This window comes from Engraulis encrasicolus, chromosome 15 (assembly GCF_034702125.1).
Source record: "Engraulis encrasicolus isolate BLACKSEA-1 chromosome 15, IST_EnEncr_1.0, whole genome shotgun sequence".
NCBI lineage: Eukaryota > Metazoa > Chordata > Actinopteri > Clupeiformes > Engraulidae > Engraulis > Engraulis encrasicolus.
In genome coordinates, this window is record NC_085871.1 from 3140001 (window position 1) to 3161266 (window position 21266).

Sequence of the window (21266 nt, forward strand, 5' to 3'; positions counted from 1 at the left end):
GTAATCCTTGTGATTGGAAGCCTACTGTGTGTGAGATATGCACCCTAATGGTTGTCATAGTTCTAATGTGATTGAGAGGTTAAGAAAAAGAGAGAGGAAAATATTATAATAAATTATAGGAAGTATTATACAGAGTACATACAAAGCAAGATTAAAATGAAGCTTTTTTGTCACAACATGATGGCCTACTGCATAGTAATTTGAACAGGAAGCTTGTTCCATCATTTGGCAGCATAATGGCTAAATGCCATTTCACCTTGTTTGGATTTTACCCTTGGCACAAGTAGAGAAGACACTGAAGAACTAAGACTCCTAATTGGATGGTATATTGTAGCATATCTGCAATATATTTAAGGCTAGGCCATTGAGTGACTTAAAAATAATTAGAAGACTTTTCCCTCTTATGTGCGCTCCTTGCACCGCAAATGACAGTTCCAATCGGTAGCTCAACAGATAAATATTCATCGTGAGTTTTTAAAATCTGACATCTCCTTCTCAAGCAAACATAAAAATAACAAATAAAACATTCCCTGCCCAAAGTCATGCGATGATGGGAATCTCGCAACAAGGTGCGCGCTCCCTGTCACACATGTAAATGGACAGTAGAAACCGTGCAGGCACCAAAGTCACTCCTGCTCATTCCGAGGCAGTATGTTCCAATAACAATAGCAAAGTAACGTCCAACCGTTCCCAATCATTAAAATCAGTAGGCTAAGTGAGAAGTTGGAGAGCCCGCATTCTCACATCACAATTAGGCTACAGCATCACCAAAATATGGATAAATCTCCCCAGCATATGGGCGAACCTCGACTATCAATGTAATGTGACTCGCCGTATAATTTTCAGCCGAATAGCCTGCTGTTCGCCAGAACTATTCCAACGCAAGGCTGAAGCATGTTTCATTCCCTCACAACTTCTAAACGTTGCCAGGCTATATAATTTTGACTGTCCTGATGGTAGCATAGGCTATTAGTAGGGTAGTAACAACCCCTATTTAGCACTCTGTCCTCACCATTTGTCCTTTGATTTTTTTCTGATACGTTTGCAAAGAAATGGCATGGTTTCCACAGTAGGTTGATTACGCATTGTATTCCATCTGTATTTTGACTCCCCTTTCCGTTATCTTGGTACCTCAAGCCTTTGTGATTCTGACTGACTCACCTTGCATGAAGTGGTCAACAGAGAGCCCCATAACACCGGCGAAAGTGGAAGTAGCCTATTGTGCGTCCCAGCACCACTTCATAAAATCTTAGCCACCGCTACCTATGTTAACCCTCAAGCGACCGGCCTGTTTTTGCGACTAATCTGACCGAGTGGGGTCATTTATGACCCCAAGGAGTTTATATGGAAATACCACTGTATAAATATTTTTTTGGGGTTCATTCAAATTTATTTACATCTTGCACATACCTGTCCCTCATCTAAAGCAAAAAAATGTGAATTTGAACATTTTATTGTTTTGCTAAAAATTAGTCAAACTTTCATACGTATATGCTAAATATGATGTATGCCCTCATTTGCATATGTAAACATCAAAATACAAAAAACATCCAATACATTTTTTTCTTCTCTTATCATCAGTAATCAACTGAGAAAGTTTCATGGTGATATCTATCATTTACATTTTTTAGCCTATTCACTTGTAGTAGTCTTACCATAATAATACAGTATATTTATGCTAATTATGGAAATTGCTCAAAGTGAAACTTTGGGAAACCAAGCTAAATTCCATCCATTAGGCCCATAGATGATATTTCTGCAATAAAACTTTAGGCTACTCAACATTTCTGTGTTCATGAAATCACAAGATCAGAGAATATGGTAATTTACATAGACAAAACCATGACTCAAACATATAAGCTTATGCACACTAAAAATTTCTCTGAAACTTTTTTTGTACATTGTAGCTGTGAAAAGGTGTCTTCCATATGGATTAGAGCAAAGAAATGATTCAACTGATGCTTCAGCCTTTGTACAGCCATATAATAAGGAAAATTCTAAAAACGCCATTGATTTCTACACTGATTACTTATTTCCTTCCTTTTTGTTCATCAGGATGACTTCCATTTCATATTCTCATCATGTATCTAGGACCACTGTGCCATGATATCAACAAATATGAAGCAATAACAGAGAAAATGCTACCTGGGTGCCCTCACAATATGGCTTGGCTGGCTATCGCAGGGGTGCCCTATTTATTTATATAATATATTATATTTTAATACTATAAATGTTTATATTATGAATATTTTAGGTCTGCAGACCATGGCCTGCCCTTAGAAACAAAATACAAAAAGCAGAGTTTGAAAATTACAACAACAATGGACATTATAATGTTGAGTATCTCATGGATCCTCTCGGGGTCATAAATGACCCCAGAGGTGTTTTGATTATAAATCCCATACAGATGGTCCAAATCTCACAAAAATCATTCACACCATGCATAACATATGTATTGACAAACTCCTAGAAGGACAAGTGTTTCTGATGAAAATTGCAGAAATGGTGTATGAAAATATGTGCCCGGGGTCATAAATGACCCCAGTCGGTCGCTTTAGGGTTAAGCATATTTCACGGATATCCACAACCTAATAGTGGACTATTTTAATGGTCTTTCATTGCAACACTTTTTTTTACCAACGTTTGAGGGCAGTCATGGGTGAGCGGTTAGGGCGTCAGACTTGCATCCCAGAGGTTGACGGTTCGACTCCCGACCCGCCAGGTTGGTGGGGGGAGTAATCAATCAGTGCTCCCCCATCTCCCCCATCCTCCTCCATGACTGAGGTACCCTGAGCATGGTACCGTCCCACCGCACTGCTCCCCATGGGGCGCCACTTCCCCCCTTGCACGGGTGAGGCATAAAATGCAATTTCATTGTGTGTGCAGTGTGCAGTGTTCACTTGTGTGCTGTGGAGTGCTGTGTCACAATGACAATGGGAGTTGGAGTTTCCCAATGGGCTTTCTTTCACTTTCACTTTACCAGCTTACAAAATTATGTCAGTTATGATGACAATCAATGTTATCAAAGTCCGCATAGCACTACAGTAGCCTACATCACTTTATTGTGTGTAGTGTGCTCCATACCCAGCCTGGCTCTCGCGAGACCCCTAGTGCTTCGTGCATCTTCGTTACACTTCGTGAGCTCGCACAGGGATGACAATCCATCTGCGCGAGAGTCAGGTTACTCCATACCTTCTCATTACAAGAATATGCACAGATTTGGGTTCTGCCTCGGCTGCATGACAAATCCAGAAACTACTTTCCCAAAAATCATAACTGAACACAACTCTGGCGGCAAGAAGTTGCATGAAGATGCAAACCAATCAGAAGAGGTGTAGCAGACTCGTCACAAGACCTTTCTCATACACAGGGTTGCCAGACGGGGCAGGCGCAGCAGAATGTTGCGCAAGGGCAAAGCGACGACGCAATTGCATTCATTTCCAATACAATTCACAAATAATATTTTAAAAGGCACCTGAGCTAGTGGGACCGAGCCAAGTCACGGTGGGGCCGTGGCCCTACTAAAAATAGCCTAAACTCGCCCCTGGTCAGACCCACAGAAAAGGCCACCTTAGGTGCTTCTATGATATGTTTCTCCAGAATCTCTACTTCCATCTTACCAGGCAAATACACAGGCCGCGATGCGATTGAAGCGGCAGAGAATCGCTTCTATGCAGCAGCAAGTGATACGAGCAATTGAAGCGACTAGAGTATGTCCGTTACAAGCAGAACATTCCCATTGGCTGTGGTCACTGACCTATACAGTCATTGGCTGTCGCGGCCTGTCGCTGAACCGCGCCATAGCTCATTAGCATAACATAGCCAGGAGTTCAACTACAAATTGTCGCTCTTGGCATGCGAATCGCCTCTAGTCTCCAGAATCGCTTTTGTCGTGCGACTTAATACAAAGTCAATTACTTCTGTCGTTCGCCTCGCTCTTGTTGCGGCCTGTGTATTTGCCCGGTTAGTCCTCTCCAGTTTGGTCTTCACTGCTGTCAGCTCTGCCTCACGGGCTGCATTTTCCACCTGCAGGTTGCCTCAGCTATCCCAGTGTCACTGGCATCCACTCTGGTAGTCAGAGAAGCTATCTCTTACTCATGTGCTGCTATGTCCATATTCTGTTCTTCTACTTCACCTGTATTGCAATGACTTCTCGGTTCTCAGTCAGATTCATCACACTGGTTGCCAGCATTTCCTCCATTGCTGCATTTTCAGCCTCCAATACCTTAATGTCATCTTGAGCACATTTTAGCGTTGTTGTCAGCTCCGACACCATGTCCCAAAGTTCCTTCAGCTCAGTAGAGACATCCAACTGGGTGGGGACTTCAGCAGTTGCAGAAGCCCCAGTGTTACAGCTCTCATTCTGGGTGTTCTGAGTCCGGGCCTCATACATAGAGAGCAGCAGCACCAGTAGTGAGATGGCAGCCCTCATCTTTGCGTGTGTGTGTGTGTGTGTGTGTGTGTGTGTGTGTGTGTGTGTGTGTGTGTGTGTGTGTGTGTGTGTGTGTGTGTGTGTGTGTGTGTGTGTGTGTGTGTGCATGCGTGTGCGTGTTTTAAACGTTTGCCAATTGCTGTTTGTGGTTTTATATTGCAGTTTCAAATATGCACAAAATACCCAATGTAGTTTGTGTTGCATAACTGCTAAATGGTGGTAGGCTAAGTGCAGGCGGCGCAGACAGATTTGGCTGGGCCCAGGACAAAGTAATCTAAAAGGCCCCCCCACCCAATACATTTCATGTAATGAGGACCCAATTGTAGGCTCCCCATTTCCCTGAGCCTGGGACAGGTGACCCCTTTGTCCCCTCTTGTCGGCTTCCCTGCAGACTATTAAAAGGCAAATGGTCTTGAACAACTGCGACAGCATCGAAACAAATCAAATGAGACTGGAGAGAGAAGGCAAACAGAGAGAGAGGAGAGAGTCAGGCACAGGTGGCCGTCCAATTAAAATGAGCTCACATCAAATCAGGGGTGCATTTCTCAAAACCAAAGTTGCTTACTACATTAGCTACTTTGTTGTTTTCAATGCATTTTCCCATTGGCAACTACCGAAGTCGCTAACAGGCTAACAACTTCTCTTTTGAGAAATGCACCCCAGGGGCGCATCAATAAACAGGAGATCATTGCGATTAGATGAACAATAAGGGGCTAAGATGGAAAAATACTGTAATGCATTTGCACTTCCAAAGTCAGTTGATGAGATTATATGACCATGGCATACCAGAGAGGGTGTGCTGCATGCCTCTTGTATTGTTTTTGTAAGCCGACGGAGATTTGCACTGAATATTGATGGAAGAGGGGTAGGAAATATTTCCCCTTTTTCACTTTTCAGAATAAATAAATGAGAAGGCTATGACGTGCCCCTTGATTCCTTTTCAGCGCACTTGTCAATTGTTGTTTGGTTCAAGTGGCAAGAGAGAAAAAAATGCACTATCGACATTGTGTGAGTGAGTGTGTGTGTGTGTGTGTGTGTGGGGGGGGGGTTGTTGTTGCCTATTTTTAAGGAAAGATTCTATCACACAGTCTAGTCACCCTGTCCAAAATAATTGTTATGAAAGAAGACTAACAAGCTTCTTCTTCTTCGTCTTCTTCTTCGTCTTCTTCTTCTTCTTCTTCTTCTTCTTCTTCTTCTTCTTCTTCTTCTTCTTCTTCTTCTTCTTCTTCTTCTTCTTCTTCTGCACAGTGTTAAACATGTCCCAATTTTTATCGGGCACGCATCATTGTAATATTTAATGTTTAACATTTGTGTGCTGAAGGTACTGATAATTCACCAGCTGCATTTCCTATTACATATGGATCAATAAACATAGTAATTACTCTCACAATGAAGGAATGTATTACCGCACAATAAAACTGATGTGATTGTTTTTTTATAATCACTCACTGGACAGTGTCATCACTGTTTAAGACTCAATTTAAGAGACATTACCATAAATGACACAAGGCTTAATTACTAAATAGTTAACCAAATCGTTAGTCATGTCTTGGCCAATGATTATGCTCCATTTGTTGCTATACGCTTAATCTGGTAACTAATAGTTTGTTCATTAAATCTGTCTGTCATTGTGGAAAAGATGCACAGCGCCAACCAAGGCGAATGAAGAAGGCAGGCGTTTTCTCTTCTGCATGGAATTGAGAAGAAACACCAAGGCATCCACTTTTTTTCAACATCTCGTTCTTCAAACGAGGAACTTGAATTATTATAGAAATCAATTTTTAAAATATGCAATTAGGGAATATAGATTATGGGGCCATCATAATGGCCTGGGTAAAAAAAAATCATTAACCACGAATGGATTCAAACTGTCAAAGATAGATAAATCATACATTCTATCTCTTGCTCACCCTATGCCAAGCTGACATCCCGGTAATTGAAACGTACTGACATGTAATGTAATTGATTATTATGGATGGTTAAGGATTACTATCCATTAGCTCATACATCCATATGACCTCTCTTATGCATAATATGTGCATTGCATATAATATAAAAGCTATATGACAAGCTATGCCACCAGCCAAAAGGTTTTGGAAAAATGTGTACGTAAAATATCTATGCGAATGTGACAGCAATGTACAGTACACGCTGGTACAATATATCAGTTCTGAAACAGTCATAGAGCCTCTCTCCTTGCCACGTAATCTGTAAAGATGAGCCTCATAAATTCTGTCAGCTGTCACTGATGGGGGTTGAAAGATTGATCTGAGTTTAACATTAATTACTTAGCAGATGCTTTCCAGTCAAAGCGAGCCCCCAGTTGGCATGTTTCTTATCTGTGTGTGTGTGTGTGTGTGTGTGTGTGTGTGTGTGTGTGTGTGTGTGTGTGTGTGTGTGTGTGTGTGTGTATGTGTGTGTGCGCGCACGCCGCGCGTGTGTGTGCACACGTGCGCGTGTGTGTGCACGCATGCTCGCGTGTGCGTGCATGCACACTTGTATACATTTGTGTGTGTGTGTGTGTGTGTGTGTGTGTGTGTGTGTGTGTGTGTGTGTGTGTGTGTGTGTGTGAGAAGCAAGAGTGTATGATATTCCTGCAGATATCCAAGTTGTCTGTCTGGCCTGCACCTGTGCCTCCAGATAATCCCCTGCTGCAGACTGAGCATCATATCTGGATGAATGCATCATAACCATTCTCCACAACTCCCGGCTGTGTCGGAATAGGAATGATACCGTTTGGATGGTTAAATTACCCTGGCTGATAAGTATGTGCAGGGAGGAAAAATATTCATACAGCAGAAAAATTATATATTTTCGGAGGTATCCCTTATAACATTTTGATGAGACACGCATGTATATGTTGGGCTTCTGTGATAGTCTTGGGTGCTATGGCATTCGGGAAAACAACTTTGCAACTTTGCCATCCCAAAAGACAACACAGTCTTAAACATCAATAATGTGTCATTAATGTAAATGTAAGCTAAGGCGTTAAGTTCTGCCAGGAAGATGAGACGGTATCCAGCTCAATTATTCCCTTAAATTAACCAACCAATCACTGTTCTTGTTCTTAGGCACACCCTCTCCCTTGCATTCTCATCCATTTACCTGCAGCCAATAGGATGCCTGCACACTGATTTGAAACCTTCTCTCTATCTCTGCTCTTCTGCTGACTACAGTACGCTGGTGTCAATGCCCCCACCTCCTCCCCTTCAGCCTCCATTGCTGGCCCGTCCTCGTCCCATGTGGAGAATCTGCAAGGTGTCCCTGCTTTCGACGCAGTTCGGCATCTTTCCTTCAGCCTGACCACCACAAGGATGCTGAGAGCATCTGCCCTAATATTCACAGTCCCAGGTCGATGGTCCTCTCGTTAATCTGCTGTGAATGCCACCACCTCCAGCCACCGTCACCAGTTGGTCCCCGTCCTGTGAAGGGGGGTAGGCTCTCGCCCCTGCCTTATCCATCGGCAGGATATGCGCCCTCTTCATCTGAATTATTCTAAGCAGGCGGGGGCCTACGCCAAAGACAATCACTACTGCGTGCTTCAGTGTTTCAATAAATCTCTTAAACTTCTTTTGGTCTATCGAGTCTTTCATGGTAGAACTGACATTCTTATGACGGTCACATGACACCCTTATGTAGACAGGCAATAGACAAACAAGATTGAGTTGAGCTGAGTTGTTAGCAAGTGGATGAAGATGTTTCTCCTTTTACCCAAAAGGCATCTTCTTTGTTGTCCTTTGAAGTTCGATGGGTGACAGACCTGCAAAGCACAATACAAAAGGTAAAATAACAACAACAACAACAACAGCAGCAGCAACCATGACAACAACAGCAACAAAACTAGTGTTGAAACATTTCCTAGTGTGATGCATATCCTGGAAAGCTCCACTTTGTTAGCTCTCTTGTAAATATTCATACCCTATATCCCCTTAAGACGCAGCATTATAAATTAGCTGTTACCAGAATGGCAATGACCAAGTCATACTGTATTACTAAAGGCCTGTGCCCTGTCATAGTAGGACCATAGTAGTTAACTTTCAATGTCTATTACAGCGTGCCACAGGAGTTACGGCGTGCATTAAGGGGCTACGTGCCATGACGTTGCTTACCAGCCACATGGTGCACTGTAAACGGAAGGAATACAGTATGGTCTAGGCCAGAGAGATAGACAGACAGATAGACAGACACACAGACTGTATCATGTGAGAGGCTGTTGACATATGGCCCTTGTCAAGGGGCATGGCAGGATAATTAATTGGCATGAAGGGAAACCCTGGTCGATTTTCCACATGAGAGATGATCGCTCTGACTCATGACACAGTATGAGTGAGTGAGGTAGAGAGATGGAAAGGGATGATAGAATTAAGTCACAGCAACATAGCAACGTTGCAACAAACAGGTGGGATCTCCTGTGATTAACACCTACTCTACAAAATGTGCCTTTCTCCTGTTTTTTTGTTGTTGACTCTAGTGTAGCAACACTAAAACGTTAGTCGGTTGTTTGCGCACAGTGAAAACTTAAAAACTAAGTTGCAGTGTGTTCCAGCCTCTGCTCCTGAACAAGTTGTGGATATTTAGATAAGAGCACATTTCGCATGTTTTCCAAAGGACTAATATGTTATTCTCAGGCATAAAATGTGTATCAACAGGTTGGATGGAAGCCCAGTTTCCTAAAGCACTGGGTGATTATTCTGTTTTTGTTTGTTTGTTGATTTGTTTTTTTGTTTGCTTGTTTGTTTGTTTGTTTGTTCACACAGAGCCAGTTTGAAATAAGCATAAATTAGCAACATCAGTGGCAGTAAGTTATTTAATTAGTCCATGCCATGCCTGTATTATAATCTACCAAAATGGTTACAACAAAAATGGTTTGAGTTGAATTTAAAACTGAGGGAGCAGACTGGATGCTGAATTACAAGGATGAACAGTCCAGAGTGGAGTATTCAATCTTTTCCGACCACCATTCCTAAGATCAAGGGGTACTTTAAGGGATTGTGTTTACTGAGTGTGTCCCTGCGTGCCTGAGTGAAGACGAGGACCTGAAGCACACGCTGACGCTGACGGTAATCTATCCAGACTCCAGGGCAAAAAGGGGCATTGACTCACGTGTGCTCGAGGATCTGCACAAATCTATCAACCCGTGTTGAAAAATGTCACACATGGCCTTTATGTAATATTGGTACCTGATCCAAATGTCAAACACAGCCCCTACATATCGGATGTGTTCTCTCCCTGGTTGGTATTCTGCTCGATTTATTCCCTTTCCTCTCTGTGAGACAAAAAGGTGACCCGTGACCATCACACAATCACACAATAAGTATACCTATACCTGGTGCCAGGGACGGAGTATGATTCCATGGGCCGCTGGGCCAGACAACAAGAACCCAAAGCCCCCCTTTTATTTGTGGGGGCTTTTTATGCTTTTAATGTTGACAGGACAGTGAAGAGCCCACAGGAAGTGGGTGGGAGAGAGAGACGGGGTCAGGAAAGGACCCTGTCCGTAGTTGAACCCGGCTCGCCCACATATGGCACAGTGTCTTTGTACACTGCGCCACAACAACCCTCTTTATGTTGCTGTCAGCCAACAAAATTTTGCCTGTCTGGGTGTCAATGACTCAGAGCTGGGCCTTCAGAAAAAAAGAAAGAAATAAAGAAAAACATGATGTGTTTGTACATTTGGTTGTCAATTACACTGCTTATATAGGCCTACCAAAAAAAACATCTGTCAGTGTTGGGACCAAAACCGTGACCAGTATACATTTACATGTCAGACCCAAACCTGTGTATAGGCCTACCTTCTCCAAGTGTATATTGCTCTCACCCAACAATATTTCTTCCCTTTGTGGGTGGCAGTGTCTATTTCTGTGCTGAGGAGAGCACCTGTGACCTGATGTCAAACACAGGTATCTATACCTGTCAGATGAGAGAGAAAAACATGACCTGTACATTAGGATCTCAAACACAGCCCTTGCCCCTTACCTGTCGCTTATTCTTGTCTGACAATACATAACCCCATTCTGAATGTCAGCTTCTGGGTGTCAGCGTCTCTCCCTGAGTTGAGGGAGAAAACACCATTTATGTGAAACACAGTGGTAACATAGGATTATTTACAGTTACATGTAGGCTACGTTCATATGGTGACAATCAAAACAGATGAAATTGACAAAACATTTTATTGGAAGGGTTAGTATAGATGTACAGGGATATGATAAGGAGAACATGAGGTATTGGGGTTAAAAGAGCCATTAATACAAGGACGACTGCGAGGGTAGATAGTAAAATATTTCATCAGAAGTGCCTTTCGTTTGCATGGCAACCTCGCCATCAGGGCCTGAGAAGACGCAAAAATATGGACAAATGTGACGTGAGGGTGTATGGGTGTGAACCTTTTTTTGGCTTTTTGATATTTAGACGGAGATGAAACTCGAGTCATCTTCAAAACTTGCCACTCTGGAAGGAGTCAAGCAGGGTTTCAATGTACATCTATAATGTTTCTCAACAGGGGCTCTACAGTCCCCCAGGAACCCCTTGGAGGAAGTGCTTAATTGCAAATGGGGAGCATTAGTCTATTTTTTATACTAAGGGGGTGTTATTAGGCTTATGATGATGTCAAATGGCCATTGGGAGGCTTATGAGGTCAACGGGGCGTTTGTTGAAAAAAAAGGTTGAGAACCACTGATTTATACAATCCTCACCTCACTCATAAACCCCTCCTCCCTACCTGAGAAATAGTCCATGCTACCCAATACACATACATGTTCTGTCACACACAGTTCATAGTTCCAACGATAAAGTCAGTGTTGTTATGATGTAGTTTAGTCTTTGCAGCAAAGAGTGAACAGGCTCACCGGTGGTCCCATTTGCACAAAGAGGCTATGATGCCATGTTTAATTCTATGTTAGGCTACTCGTTCTGGATGCCAGAGACTTTTAATGGAGCCCAGGGGGGAAAAACATGAACTAATGAATTTGCACGATGACACACCTACATTAATGTCGAATCTAGTGACATAGCACACACCAACACAAATGTAGAATTTGGATGTACATTGTAGATGTGGTATAATACAAAGCGCTGCGAATGTAATTTTTTTGGGATGTGGCATACAGTGATACACATCAACACGAATGTACAATTTGGATGTGGCGTAACACACTCCAACAAGAATGTACATTTGAATGTGGCACCAGCGCCAATGACAGTGCTTGTATAAATGGATAATGAGTTTATTCCACTTCCTTGTCACCATGTTGGCAGATGAAGCTTCATCCCCGTCTAAATGAGACAGAAATATCGTGTGCTGTGCCATTTCTCAAAACGTCATCCAAGACGACATGTTTGTTTGTTTTTTCTTTCTTTTTTCCCCCTTGTGAGTGTATCCACCACGGCATGAAAAAAAACCGAGCAGTCATATCAAGCCAATTAGTACAGCTGTCAGCGATTTGAAGGCTCAGTTACTGTTTGTTAGGGTTTAGGTGTGTGTGTGTGTGTGTGTGTGTGTGTGTGTGTGTGTGTGTGTGTGTGTGTGTGTGTGTGTGTGTGTGTGTGTGTGTGTGTGTGTGTGTGTGTGTGTGTGTGTGTGTGTGTGTGTGTGTTTGTGTTTGTGTTTGTGTTTGTGTGTCTGTGTCTATGTGCGAGAGAGGGGGGCAGAGTGAAAGAGACAGAAAAAAGCTCACAGACAGAAAAAACCCCAGAAAAAAGCCAGTGTGTGTGTGTGTGCGTCCATCTATGTGTGTCGGGGTGTGTGTGTTTGTGTGTGTGTCAGTGTGTGTGCGTCTGTGTGTGTGTGTGTGTGGGTGTTAATGTATGGAGTCACTATAATGAGGGGTAGCAGTGAGAAACGGATTAGAGAGGATTCGTAGTCACACACACACACACACACACACACACACACACACACACACACACACACACACACACACACACACACACACACACACACACACACACACACACACACACACACACACACACACACACACACACACACACACACACACACACAGACACACGACACATCAGATAAGTCTGAGGGATTCCCCCCTCTGTTAAAATCAAGACACATGACAAGGGGAGGGGAAGGATGGGAGAAGAGGAGATGGTGATGAAATGAGAGAGAATGACTGTAGATGGCGATATAAATGCAGTGAGTGAGCGGCAGAGATGCAGAGAGAAAGGAAGAGAGAAAGAGAGAGAGAGGCAGGTAGAGAGACAGATGGAGAGATAATTAATGGCAGAAGCAGTGAGTGAGAGAGAGAGAGAGAGAGAGAGAGAGAGAGAGAGAGAGAGAGAGAGAGAGAGAGAGAGAGAGAGAGAGAGAGAGAGAGAGAGAGAGAGAGAGAGAATCACGGAAAGAGACACAGACAGGGATAATAAAGAGACAAACAGAGAAACAGCCAGAGAGAGAAAGGGGGGAGTGAGAGGAACACAGAGAGAGAGAAACAGACAGAGAGACAGGCACAGAGAGAGACACAAAATTAAGAGAGGCAGTGACAGAGAGAAAGATGAAAAGACACAAAGACAGAGGAAAACAGAGGGGGGGGGGGGATTACAAATAATATCACGTGTCACTCAACCCTCTCATTTACATGCTGAAAAGCTGTTTTTCTGAAGCCTGTTTTCTCCCTTGAGCAACAGATGCTCAAGCTGCTGGCATGTGGCGGTGAGGAGGACTGAGACTGAATGGAGAGGACTGCAAGACTGCAGACACTGAATGGCAGTCGGAGGCAAAGCAAGAGGACAAGCTTATACTCTCTCTGCTTTATGGTGTTTTGGTCAGAATTTGAGCCACCTGCCTGTCCTGACAGCTGAATTCGGAATCAATTCATCTATCTATACATGGGGGGGGGGGCTCAGCCGTTACAACAGCATCTAATGCCCATAAATTACCTACTTTAATTGTTAGTTGGTGGTTGATATACTGCAATGAATATGCTTCTTAAAAATCCACTAAAAACAAACCAACAAGCAAACAAAAAATCTGTACAATAGAGCAACTGGCTGTTGTTGAGCTACCCTGACGTGTGCTGCTGCTGAAACATCACTGACCCACATACATACTGTACATACATACAGTACATACATACCGGTACATACGTACATACTGTGCATACTACATTAGTGAATGAACCAATTAACAAAGGCATGAATGACTGAATAGATGAATGAAAGCCTATTTCAAATGTCCATTGACACTTAAACACTGGCCCTACAAATGTCTCTGCACAGCCATGAATAGGCTAAAGAGCCTTTGCCGTGCAATTGCATATGGCCGTGAAGAGGGCCGACTACGGTGGACTGCAAAACAGTGGAGACGCGGACGGTGATGCGATGAGAGACAAAGCTAGCAGTGGGAGGTAATGGCATGCTTCTGATTGATTGATGTGGCCGCATCGACTTCCTCATCACCCAAGTAATAGCATTTGACGCCTTTCAAACTGAGCCGGGACCAGTGTGCTGTGAGAGTGATCAGTGAACGAATGGGGTCAGCAGAGTGGAAGTGAAACCTGGGGGATCTGATAAAGCCAAGTCCGCTGACATTCTAGAACGTGGGGAGCAGCTTTATGACATCACAGAGGGAGCTGCCATTGTGTGTGTGGTGTTCCATTCACCCAGTCACTTTGACGACACCATTGAAACCATGGGGCTCTGAGGAACACCGTCCACTGTGACACTAGGCATGGTACGGTTTGCGTGGCAAACCGAGACCGTACGGTTTGCATGTCACGGAACGGGGTAGTGGGCAACCGCACGGTGCCCACGGTTTAAAAATAAAAATAAAGACAGAGTGACCACCGGCGGACGACGCTATTAAAATCCTACTACTTTTACAAGCATAAAACACAAAGACTACGTAGGATATTGAGTGTGGAAAGACTGATTTCTATCAGCCAACTGAAAGACATAATGTAACAGCATGCGCCAGCTGACTAGGCTACAGTAGCCTACAAGCAAGTGCAGGTCGGTCAGCAGCGTCACCTTCTCCCCCCTCTCTCTCCACGTTAGCGCAAGTGACTGTTCCCAGCCTTTATGCTGACCATTTTAAATTAAATGCACATGAATTTACAAACAATGACAGATTAGCAGAACAAAGCAGACTATGACTTACGTTACAGTAGCCTAGTGTAGGCTATATCCACGTGGAATGGGGATTCCGGACGGCAAAATGCGAGATAATTGAACATATCCATCAGATTCACTGTGCTGTCCTTAACTGCAATCAACTGTAGGCCTAATTATATGTAGCTAGTTAAACTCTGATGGACGGAAGGGGACTTTGTGCTGTTGCCTAGTTAACATTGATGTTTAACACTATAACAAAAATAAAATTTGACTGTTTTAAAAGGCTCAGCTTCAAAGGAGTTTTGTGAAACATTCTTGTGCATACACTTCTAAAAAAAAAAAAAAACGATCTTTTTAAATTATATTTGTTACCTTAACTTTCACATTTTAACATAACATAACCCTATCACTTGTTCACTTAAAATTGAATTTGACTTCTGATTTTACTTCTATGCTTCTCACGGCCGGCAGTTTCATGATAGGAAGCAACTGATTCATAAGCGCAAAACTCGCAGAAAGCGGTATCAAAATAAAAGTCCAATTCGTTCTCAGTGTGTCATTAACCAAAATAGTCATACTACACCAGTGACGTGCAGTGAAGGGTATGGTAGGGTAGGCAGTAAATATAGAATATATATCTATTTATCATATATATATAATATTTAACGGTGGGTTCGGTCCTCCCCCAGAAAAAAAAAATGTATTTCTTAGATGCAATTTCCTGCATTTTAACCAAATCTGGAGAGTAACTATCAGCTAAAAAACCTTTACAAAAGACTAAAAACTTTGAACAAATAGTCCCCTTTCATGCAGATCTGAAATGTAACGTGTGTGTGTGTGTGTGCGTGTGTGGTGTGTCTGTGTGTGTGTGTGTGTGTGTGTGTGTGTCTGTGTGTGTGTGTGGTGTGTGTGTGTGTCTGTGTTGTGTGTGTGTGTGTGAGAGAGAGAGGGGGGGCCTTATGCCACAAGGTATTGGTTTGAATAGGCAAATAGGCCTATTCACATGAACATGCTGATATGGTCTTTAATGTGCAACAAATTAGTAGGCCTATGTTTCTCTAAATCATGTAAAATATAATGTAGGCTATAAGATGCCATCAGTGGCTTAACCACCACAGCTCTAATAACTAAATAAGTAAATAGGCTACACTATTTAGACATTTGGAACATTGTCAGTAGACCTAAATCTGAAAACAATAAGTGAAAACATAATTTCAATTTCTTGAAAAGGCCAGCTACACTTATTTGTTTTGCCCAAATTGCCAAATTAGCTCCAGGACCCATACTTTGTACACCTTTAAGGACCTGTAGGCCTACCATTTTACAATAATAATTTAGAAAGCTACAACATTTTGGGGGGGAAAGCTTTAAGTTTTGGCTTTAGCAGTTGATTTTGTTGCTCTTCTGTTTATTCTGTTGCAAATGCCAGGGGCGGTTTTCACATGGATGGAGGGTGGCACAGTGTAGCCTACTTTTGAAGATAAAATGTCTAGTTCCCCAACTGTGAATCACACACCATAGCATGTGAGGGGGAAACGATTTACATTTAGCAATAAACCAACCTAGGTAACAGCTCCTGCCTCACTGCCCCCGCGTTTTGTGCTGATAATCAAACCACTCACAGACAAGAAGGAAAGTAGGCAAGGGGGGGGGCGGGTTGCTTGCAAACATGACCCGTGCATTCAGACAGTATCGAGTAAACCAAAAACGAAACCAACTTCTGAGACTCATTGTTGTGTGCGTGATAGTATTCTCAAACACTTCAGCTACGGTTGTGCAAGGTGTTTCAAATAAAGTCAATTTGTGAGTGCGGAAGCACTCCGAGAAACCATCCCCAGTCAATCGTCCTGTTCCACGTTGATCTCGACTCGCACACCGCGCACTTCAAAAGAACGCAGCTGCACTTGCTAACAGGCTCCACACAACTCACGCATTGCGTAGTCATCATCATAATAAATTAGGGAAATGGAGTCATGTCGTACGCTCAAAAAACAATCTCGCGTCCATAATAACACACACACGGTCTATTCATATCCACCACCGCACAACCAATCTTCAATGTCAACACCCTGACAAACGGTGACAACAAAAGGCACCACGAAAAAACTTGAGCATGTTCATGTTAAAAGGCTACCCGCAGCATAATAATTAGATGAATCTTACCTTAAAGCAGAATCACAAGTAGGCTGTGTTTTTCATGCAAGCTAGTTCCATTAAAAGCCCGGGGTGGTTGACATGATGAAGACATTTTGTCCCAGTGCAAACTACTTGAAGCTGCTACCCATCTGATGTTGAATATTTCCACAATGCAGCGATTGCAAACGGCTCAGCTGTCTGTCACTTGAACCGTCTTTCTTGCTACTTCTCGGCATTTTTTAAAATAATAAAGACAAAAAGCCAAAGACTGCCATGTTTTCTTTCCGATACGGCTAGAGATTTGAACAAGCCTTGCCTTGCTAGTTGTTGCTATCATAGCTGCCTGTAGGGCAGAAATTGGCTACTACCTGAATTGTAACAATTTTTCATTTTGGGCGCTGTGATTGGCTCACATACTCCCGCCACAGAGTAAAGGCTCTGCTTTTAGTCCCATTGACAAGCTATGTGACAACTTAATACGCATGCGCAAACTTTTACATTGACAGCATTGAAGGCAGGGTAGGCAGAGGAAAAGCGAGCCTTACCGGGCTGCCTGGCTGGCATTCGAAAGCTCTGCTTTCAGCCTGTCTCTGCTACCAGCCGGGACTGCGCGTTGCCACGGCAACCTGCCCAAGCCTGAGCGCTTTGCTTCGTGCGATTACTTAGGTTTTTGATCGTTGTCCTGTGTATACTGTACTTTAAACAGCTCATAATTTATGCTGAATCAATGTTATTGTTGTGTAGGCCTATGTGAACTCTGAAGAATATTTTTTTAAACACGTGTTAGTTTTTATTTTTAAGACATTTATCCCAGGGTAGGCACTGCCTACCCTGCCTACCCTGACCGCACGTCTCTGTAAGACACTGACCTAATGGTCCCATTACCTACAGGAGTGTAGCTGTTTTATTTTTACACGTCAAATGTGTTATAGCATGTAATATTTGAATATTTGTCAACTTAAAAGTTAGGACTTAGTTCTCCCTTTTTGTGAAATAAATGGAAGCATGTTAAAATCATTGATATCTTTCCTCTTTCAGTTGGGTTAAATGAAGTCAAATTCAACATACCCATGATAAGCTTACATTTTCATTCAAATTTTTATATAATACATTTTATTAAAAAAAAAAAAAAAAAAAACAGAACCGTACAAAACCGAAAACCGTGACCTTGAAACCGTGATATGGACCGAACCGTGACATTTGTGAACCGTACCACCCCTATGTGACACGCGGCGACAGTCACCGATGGTAATTGAAAACGGTTTGATTAAAATCCAGTTCACCGTTCAAGTCCATTCAAACGGTATCCAACACCACAATTAATGTTTAATGAGGATTTGAGAAGTAATCAGGGAGAACAATGGCTCTTAGAAAAGGCAATGAATAACTAGCTCATAAAAATCAGATTCCAATCAAGAAGAGTAATTTTCTGATTGTGCAGTCCCATAAAAAAGTCAAAATGTGAATTGTGTGCTGGTTTGGCCGATTGCTCTGCTTTCTTTCTTGGATTTCCCATTTATTGTCCATGTAATTAAGCGTGCTGGTCTTACAACCTCAAAAAGGGAACTGTGAGCTGAATTCAGTCCTGGACTGATAATCTGGCATACAGTGGGCCAATCGTCCTCAGTGTCTGATGTTGTTTTTTCTTTGATTTTCATGAACACTGGCCCACAATTTGGAAGAACCCACATAAAATACCTTCAGGGGCCCTTTTTGGTCCCAGGCCAGCCCTGGATGAATTTGATAGATTTTCTTGCTTTGAGAAACCCGTCCATTTTCCATGGACAAGGCAGGCTGGACACATCCAGCAAAGGAAACATTTACAGCATCGCTAGTATAATCTGTAGTACACGACACAAGCAGAGGCGTATATCTTTCCTGAGATTTCAGCACGCAGTGAGAAGCAGTAAATCCATGGCCCTGGCACACTACGAAAGCGATAGCAAGCTCCTGGAGGTTATTTTAGCCACAGAGCCAAAAGCCTCTGTGTGCAGAAAGAGAGAGAAGCCATTACCGATTTTTTTTTTTGCGTGCGAAGGATGATTCTGGAATGGCAACATACCGAAAATAGATTAGAGAGTGCGAGGGAAAGATTATGCAGGTGTCACTATAAAGACGAATGTTTTGTTCGGAGAGAATCATGTGAGATATTTATACATTTTGATTTTCACCTCGTTTCAACATTCGTCTCCCTTAAAAATATGTGACTAAGCTGCCGACATTGTTTTGACATGCTTCAACACAGAGTGACTGCAAATCCATCATTGGACACAGATTTATTTTTCCTTCCCCCAATGAAAAATCTTCGTCATATCATAGCCAGGTGATGCATTGCCTAACATTAGACTCAGCGCATACAGTTGTAAAACATAGTGCAGTAATCTGACCTACAAAGGCATTCAAAAGCATTTCACCCATAGTGGGAATTACAGCAATTGGTTGTTACTTGCATTAACCTTTTCAGTGGTAAATTTTATTGTTCCCAGTCCTTAAAGAACTCCATATACTCCAAGATATACTCCATTCCAGAATGTTCCGTCCATCCATCTCTCACGGAACTCTGTGTTAACAATCCCTCCGGATATCCGTTACATCATAGTGAGAACTCTCGATGTGTCAGTGCACCCCCTAACCCTGCTATTTTTGTCTCTTTGATGGGGGTAGAGGGTGTTGATTAGGGAGATACTGTAACCCCCACAGTACCTCCAGTAATTCAAATTATGATTTCACTCCACGCCTGACTCTACTGGCTGAAAAAGCTAAACGGCAAAATACTTCCACTGACCCAGACAAGAAGTGATTCATTCACTATTACCCAGTCCCAGCCAGGTCTTTGGGCTGGGCTGCCTTTGGGTTGGGTCGGTCTGGGTTGGTTTGGTTTGGTTTGGGTGGGGATAGCTGTTACCACTGAGGAAGGAGAAGGCGGTTCTGTCCTGCGGGGCCCGACAGGTGCGGCGTGTACATTGGACGGAGACACTGGGAGACGCTGCCAAACTCAACTGGGGAGGCGCCCAAAACACACGTTTAGAGAGAGAGAGAATGTGAGAGAGGGAGGAGAATGGAGGGATGGAGAGAAAGAAAGACAGAGAAAGAAAAAGGGAGAAAGAGTCATGGAGAGAAATGGAGAGAAACAGAGTGGGAGTGAGTGAGCGAAAGAGAGACAGAGAGAAAGAACAAAAACAGGAAGAAACAGATATGAACAAATGAACGAATGAAAGGAATGGAGAGGAAGAGAGCGGGAGAGAGTGAGAGAGGAACACGGGCCAGAATTGGGATGGAAAATCTGATGAAGATAAATGAGCCTTGGAACAGCACAGGCACAGCCACTGCCACCGCCGCACGCCACCGTGCCCAACGAGCGAGCAAGCGAGAGAGCGGCCAGGACGAGCCAAAAATACTCGGAGCGGTGGGAGCAGACAGACATACACTGGCGGAATTGTGTGCTTCGGTGTAACTTTCCTCTCCAAAACATTATCTTCCTTTCTCTCCTCTCTCTCTCTCTCTTGGTGTCTGATTCTTGTGAGTTCCTTAGAAATTACAGAAAAAAACGCTACACAAAACTACCAGCTCAAAATCTGTGGCTACTGTACATTATTTTGGTGTAGAATTCCCCTCACTGCATCCTCGATGAAAGCACCTCATCCTTTCCAACCCCTTAGACTGGTTCTGTGATGTTATCACAAAAAGGAAAAAAGAGAGATCCTCCCAGAATTCGACAAAAAAGAAACCAACCCTAAGCCATGGCTTTCCTTACCAATCGGCTACACAATCTGTAGCTACATCAGGATTTTGATACCGCGTTAGCGTCACACTACAGGCCTCAAAAGAAGGCTGCAAACAAGAAAGAGGTGTTGAGGATGCTATCTAGGGATTTGGACATGCTGTGAACCTACTGGGCCTATCTCTTTGTCCTGGGTTTGTCCTAATCTCCACAGTGCAGGCTATGTACAGGTGGATGTGGCCGAGGGATTTGGACATGCCCTGCACCTTTTGAGGCTGGTCTCACTGTATTCTCTCACATAGGGCTTTCAGGCCGACCAGAATGGAGCCGGAGCCGCTGCCCGCACCAGATACGTTCGGCACTAAAGTGCTTATCTGCGAACCGCCCGTGTTCATAATGGACTCTGAACTTTTTCTGCACGTGACTGTGTTACCCGAATGAACCTGCTGACGGCCAGGCTGTCGTCACGGTTTGCGGAGAAAAACCTAGTATTTTGCGGTTCGAACCAACTCTCCGGTTCGCAAACGCTAAAATCTGTGGCATGAACACAACAGCCAGTTTGCGATTAGGTGCAGGAACAGACACCGGCACGGTTCTCAGTGTGCCTGAATGCGCTAACAGAGGCCCTGTCCTAATCTTCATTGCCACATACACAGGCTACATACATACAAGTGGATGCTGTCTAGACATTGCTGTGCACCTTTTGGGGTTAGGGTCACTCTGTATTTACAGAGGGTTGGTCCTATTCCAGAGCTACATACTGTATAGGCCACAGTAGAGGTGGCTGCTGTCTAGAAAATTGGACATGTGGTGAACCTTTTTGTGCTGGTCTCTCTGTTTTCTGTCACAGATTCCTGGTCCTAATCCCCAGCGCCACATAGTGTAAAATACAGGCTACATACAGGTTATATACAAGTG